Source organism: Cydia amplana, chromosome 24, assembly GCF_948474715.1.
Source record: "Cydia amplana chromosome 24, ilCydAmpl1.1, whole genome shotgun sequence".
NCBI lineage: Eukaryota > Metazoa > Arthropoda > Insecta > Lepidoptera > Tortricidae > Cydia > Cydia amplana.
The window spans coordinates 3,502,573-3,508,764 of NC_086092.1; the positions used below are offsets into that span (position 1 = coordinate 3,502,573).

At 39.0% G+C, this 6,192-nt stretch overlaps 1 long non-coding RNA gene across 1 annotated transcript in view; it reads right to left on the reverse strand.

Moving 5' to 3' along the window:
- The window catches only part of LOC134659190 (uncharacterized), a 216,820-nt gene extending 212,375 nt beyond the window's left edge, over nt 1–4,445 (reverse strand). Inside the window, exon 1 of the long non-coding RNA XR_010097784.1 lies at nt 4,350–4,445. This is a non-coding gene — a long non-coding RNA (uncharacterized LOC134659190). The remainder of the gene's footprint in view (nt 1–4,349) is intronic.
- Between the last annotated feature and the right edge of the window lie 1,747 nt (nt 4,446–6,192).

The following is a 6,192-nucleotide window of genomic DNA, read 5'->3' on the forward strand; positions in this document are numbered from 1 at the left end:
ACGGAGTAGGTTCCCAACTTGAGCCCTTCTATGTCCTCCGTGATGGCAGGAGGGCTGCGGTTAGCAGCAGCATGCTTAGGTGTAGAGAATACCTCCGTGTTTGATGATAGGCTTGTGCATGATTGTCATTCAATCTATCTTCGAAGCCAGCAATGCAGCGGCTAGCCAGCCATAAGGGAGATATGTCGGGGATTAGCATAAGATATTTAGTCTGTAAATAAGATTTAAAAGGAATGTAATTTTTTTGCAAAAAACAACGGAAAAGAGCTTTATGAAGATTGAATTGTGTACGTAAGTACTTACAACTTGACTTCTTCGTAAAGATGGTATTTTGTTAGCCAAAACTTTTAACAAAACGCCAATTATTCGTAAGGAGTTGTATTTTAATGATTAGGTAGGTAATCTTTAGATAATTATAATAATATATTCCAACTTGTAACGACAAAGCGAATCAAATTTTGATTGACAGTATTGACACTGACATTTTCGACTTAAAAATAATATTTGCTATTTCTTATTCTTCATACTGCGAGAAAGAGACAAAGTTATCGTGACTAGGGACGCTCCGTTTCTAAGGCTGACTATTCATTACTTATCCGATTATTATTTTACCGATTCAGTGTTGCCACGAATGAAAAGTTTGTTCCATGTATAAATGGCCACATTGGCTAAGTCGCGCGCGGGATGGCTCTCTCTCGTGGAACTCTTTTCTCGATGTGCGAACTCATGCTGCCAAAATCGAGGAATTGACAGATAGAGATAGAAATTTGTGACGGGCGACTGCCGTCTCTCGCGGCGCGAGCTATCCCGCGGGTAATCATGTGCTAGCCGTGCAGATCATTGACGGTTTTGTTATTGTCGATGATTTTGTGTCACGGTATATTAGGTTTTTATTCGTTTTCTTATGTTCTTTTGTGTCATATATTATGTTAAACAGAAATGACAAGTCTCAAAAAAATGGAGTATATAAAAAACATTTCCAATGGTTATGTCGCTTAATCTTAATGGTTCATGGGCCAGTGTCCATACAAATCTGCCCATCCTCCTTTAATTTTTTATTTATTTATTGAGAAAAAAACGGTCATATTTATACAAAAATGAAAAATGTGTACAATAATATTTTATAATCCACACAAAAAGTATTAGTTTCGTGTCTGAAGGCTGCTATCGATCGCAGCCCGTGTGAACCATTCGTCACATTGATTTTTCAAAATGAGTTAGTTTTGCATAAACTTTCACATCATGTAGTCATTAGAATTCGAACCGTTTTTCTTACTTTAAAGCTGCGTTTTTGTTTTAAATAGTATGCGAAACACGCTGCTATGGTTACCCCTTTATTGACCCAATGTAGATTAGAAACAACACAAATTTTGACCCTCTTTTTGTATTTTTTCCGAAACAGAATCAATAGAATTGAGCGCCGAGGAGTTGAACTCCTACATTGGCTATTTTTTGCGCTTAGGGTTAAAATGAGACCGTAACCGATTGTATGGTGGCGGCCAGGTTCGTATAAGGGTAGACCAGTAAAACATAGAACATGAGTTACAAATACTAGGAAGTGTCTGGATACTATCGATCGAAGTCTGTATGAAACATTCATGCCAGCATTGATTTTTCAACGGCGAACGGACACGCCCAGAGGGAGTAGGAAACCCGAGCAGAGTGAGTGTGCTCGTGGATGCGGCATGTATCGGCAGAAACAAGAGTCTTCTTCTTCTTCCTCGCGTTGTCCCGGCATTTTGCCACGGCTCATGGGAGCCTGGGGTCCGCTTGGCAACTAATCCCAGTAATTGGCGTGGGCACTAGTTTTTACGAAAGCGACTGCCATCTGACCTTCCAACCCAGAGGGTAAACTAGGCCCCCCGTATTGGGATTAGTTCGGTTTCCTCACGATGTTTTCCTTCACCGAAAAGCGACTGATCAAATGATATTTCGTACATAAGTTCCGAAAAACTCATTGGTACGAGCCGGGGTTCGAACCCGCGACTTCCAGGTTGCAAGTCGCACGCTCTTACCGCTAGGCCACCAGCGCTTTTTTTTGCGCTTGTCGGCAGAGACAAGAGTAAGAGACTTTATATCGACCGGGATATGAATATGAACCGTGATTACTTTTGTATTGTTTTCGAGCTCCCGATATTTCGACGCAGTTACATGCATCTTGTTCACGGGTAACTGAAGATAGCGGGTGGGTGTCAAAGTTGTGTAGTAGTGTGTTGTGTAGTTGTGTAGAACTTGCGTCGAAATATCGGGAGCTCAAAAACAATACAAAAGGTAATCACGGTTCATATCCCGGTCAATATAAGTCTAGTGAAAGTAGTGAAACTAACCGTGAATCATTCAAAACTGTTAAGAGTAATGAGGTTTTTTTTATATCACGTTGGTGGCAAACAAGCATACGGCCCGCCTGATGGTCACGATGGTGCAGTCGTAGCCTATGGACGCCTGTAATTCTTGGGTTGCTACATGCGCGTTGCCGACCCTTTAAGAACCTGTGTGCACTGGTTTTTAGGGTTGCGTACCTCAACAGGAAAAAACGAAACCCTTATTTATAGGATCACTCGGGCGTCTGTCTGTCTATCCAACCGCCCAATTTAAAAAAAAAAAATGTTTTTTCACTTCTACAATAAATATGATGTTACTATTAGATTCCTCACGTTAAAATGCAAAATAAACCTACTTACAGTATTGTCAGAACAACTAATTCTATAAACGCAAATCAAAATACCAATTTTCATGTTTTTCCATCAAAGTACTTTGATTAAATTTCTGACATTTGCTCCCATACACTAATGTATAAAGAGATTTAATTTTCATGATAGATTGACACCATAAGAATTCTTATAAAAGTGATGACAATCTCCGTACAACATCGCGTGCCTCATCATTGACTATAGCGACCCGCCCCGGCTTCGCACGGGTTAACAAACCCTTCCTCTTGAATCACTGTATCTATTAAAAAAAACGCATCATAATCCGTTGCGTAGTTTTAAAGATCTAAGCATACAGACAGACGGCGGGAAGCGACTTTGTTTTATACTATGTAGTGATATACTTAGATTGCGCTACTTTTTAATTAAATAAAACGTATTTTTAGTCACTCGCACGTCATGTTTCGATAATATTATAAGCTAACATGAAGTTGATCTGATGTTGCAGTCAAAAAATAACCAAAGGAGTTTAGGCTCATTTAAAAAAAAAACTTCAAAAATTTATTGTAGGTAATACACAAAAACATTTTCAGGGGTGCAAGGATTATCCTAATTATGTACAATTGACAAAGTGTAGGTACCTCAGCTAAGAAATATATTATGTCAGGTTGCTCTGGTTCCTACACTAGGCTCAGCCTGTCTCGTAGGTAACCCAGACTCAAGTGGGTTTATACAATTGAAACTTAAAGCCAAGCCAATTTCATTACAAAGATCTCGAATAAAGTACCTACTTGACTTGACTAGACATGCAAAGGAGAGAAAGTACAGTCGGCAATAAAAGTGTGTTATAAAATAATATTTTGGACAGCAACTTGTTAGGCTGAATATAGTGAATATCGTCATTGATTTATAACGAAAAATAAACCTAATAGACGAAAAAATATGGAAAATGTCGTGGATTGCTTTAATACCGCATCCAAGTTTCCGACATCCTTAAAAAACTCGCCACGCCCACCACACGCCCCGCCCTTTTAGGTAGGCGTGTCTACATAGACAAGATAGCTTATATACGGAAGTATATAACGTGGAAAACTAACCCATAGAGGAAAAGAGGTATGAGTTATATTACAGTTTGAGAGGTTAGTTTGTATATGAAGAATTTTTAGTTTTATAGGTATACTAGCGACGCGCCCCAGCTTCGCACGGGTTAACAAATTATACATAAACCTTTCTCTTGAATCACTCTATCTATTTAAAAAAACCCGCATCAAAATCCGTTGCGTAGTTTTAAAGATCTAAGCATACATAGGGATAGACAGACAGCGTGAAGCGACTTTGTTTTATACTATGTAGTGATAGTACCTACTACCTACATAGTTTATGAGACTGTTACATAATGAAAGGCATTAAAATACGAGTGTGAGTTTATGAAACGATCTGAAAGCGAGTTTCATAAAAACATCACATGCACGCATGTTAAAATTCTAATTATGTACTGTTACATACACTCCTTTTGCGTTAGTCATCACACACTCATAAACTAGACTGATATTAGAAATGAGTACAAATATTTTTTTTTGTTGTTATTAAATCGATTAACATTTTCACAGATAAGAAATCTTTAAGCTGGCCATAAATTTCGGTTTCTAAATGCGTCATAGAGGGCCTAAAACATGTGTAGAAAAAGCTTTTAGATAAAACTAAAAAAAATATATGATGTACATTACCATGCAAACTTTCACCGAAAATTGGTTTGAACGAGATCTAGTAAGTAGTTTTTTTTAATACGTTATAAATCCCCTAAATACGGAACCCTTCATGGGCGGGTCCGACTCGCACTTGGCCGCTTTTTTTTACACAAATTGACTAAGCCCCACAGTAAGCTCAAGAAGGCTTGTGTTGTGGGTACTCAGACAACGGTATATATAATATACAAATACTATAATACATAGAAAATAACAATTTGTCACATTGGTTAATTATTTACGTTTAGGATCATTCTATTCTTCTTCCTCGCGTTGTCCCGGCATTCTGCCACGGCTCATAGGAGCCTGGGGTTCGCTTGGCAAAGCTAATCCCAGTAATTGGCGTGGGCACTAGTTTTTTCGAAAGCGACTACCATCTGACCTTCCAACCCAGCACGGCTAGCACATGATGGGCGCGACAGTCGACAGGCGAGAAAATGCCGCGACATAGAGCTCTCTCGCGAATCGGTAGCATAAGAACCGCGCGACAACCCGCTGTCTCGCGGACAAATGTCAAAGCGACATAATTTTGTCGTTTGACAGTTCCACGCGGGATACTCTCAAAAATCGTAGCACGAGTGTACTATGGGAGACAAAATGTCCCGCGTTTGAACGTCAAAATGAGAGAAATTGTCTTCGAGGCTAGAGGGTCGCGACAAGCGCATTTGGTCGAAGTTTTGTTGACTTTTGTTCTAAAAGAAAGATAATTTTCCATATTTTATATTTATTTCATACTACAACACTTTTTTGTTTAAGTATAATTTGAATCTTGAGTTTCATGATCATGCCATTAATATCAAAATGATTATATTTTTTCACAATGACTTGTTCGTTCTCTTAAGTTAAACGAAAATCCGACAGAAAAAAATCTAAGCCTATGATTGTACGACCACGACCTCATCAACAAAGCAAACCTTTGGTGGCGAATTGACTGGGGGATAATTAATAGAAACATAAATAATTGATACAAAAATAGTACATTGCTAATCCGCGAAACAATTACGTGCTATCAATCAGTGCTAACCCGTTATATTTACTTACACGCGTATTTTTACATGCAATTATTGTTGACAACCTATATTATGTCGCTCCTTAGGTGTTTCCATTCATTGCGGGATATAAACAACACAATCCCGACCTGAATATTGCGATCAACCTTACTTATAATAAGTAAATGCAAAAGTAAATATGTACCTATGTACAGTCAGCAGCAATAGTTGCTAAGCGGGCGAGGTGTTCAAAATGATCTTGACGCGACTTTATTGTTAAGAGAATAAGAGCGCGTCAAGGTAATTTTGAACACCTCGCCCGCTTAGCAACTATTGCTGCTGACTATATGCTACCTCTTGACGCTTAATCCGCCGAACCGATTTAGACGAAATTTTGTGAAACATCATTCCACAAAGAATGCAAATAATGAATCTGGCAGCTCAACTCAACCTCCACCTCACAGAAGACCACAGCCGTAATACTTACTTTGTAGTGTACGAGTTGGTACTAGCCTAATCCTTAAGTTACGATTCCCACCGACCGGCTAGAGTTGGGCCGCGCCGGAGTGCTTTTTCAGTGTACCTATTACATAATGTGTGGCAGAAGCGATAGAATCCGTCCGGAGCCATCCGAGCGGCTTTGGGCATACAAATGTGAAATGCGCTCCGACTCCGACGAATCGTACTTAAATCTGAGTACCTATCTCAAAAAGGTCAAAGTAAATAAAATCATTTAAAGTTTTTGGTAGTATTTATTTAAAAGTCACATTATTTGAGAAGTGTTATCAACACTCGACTGTCCTTGCACGG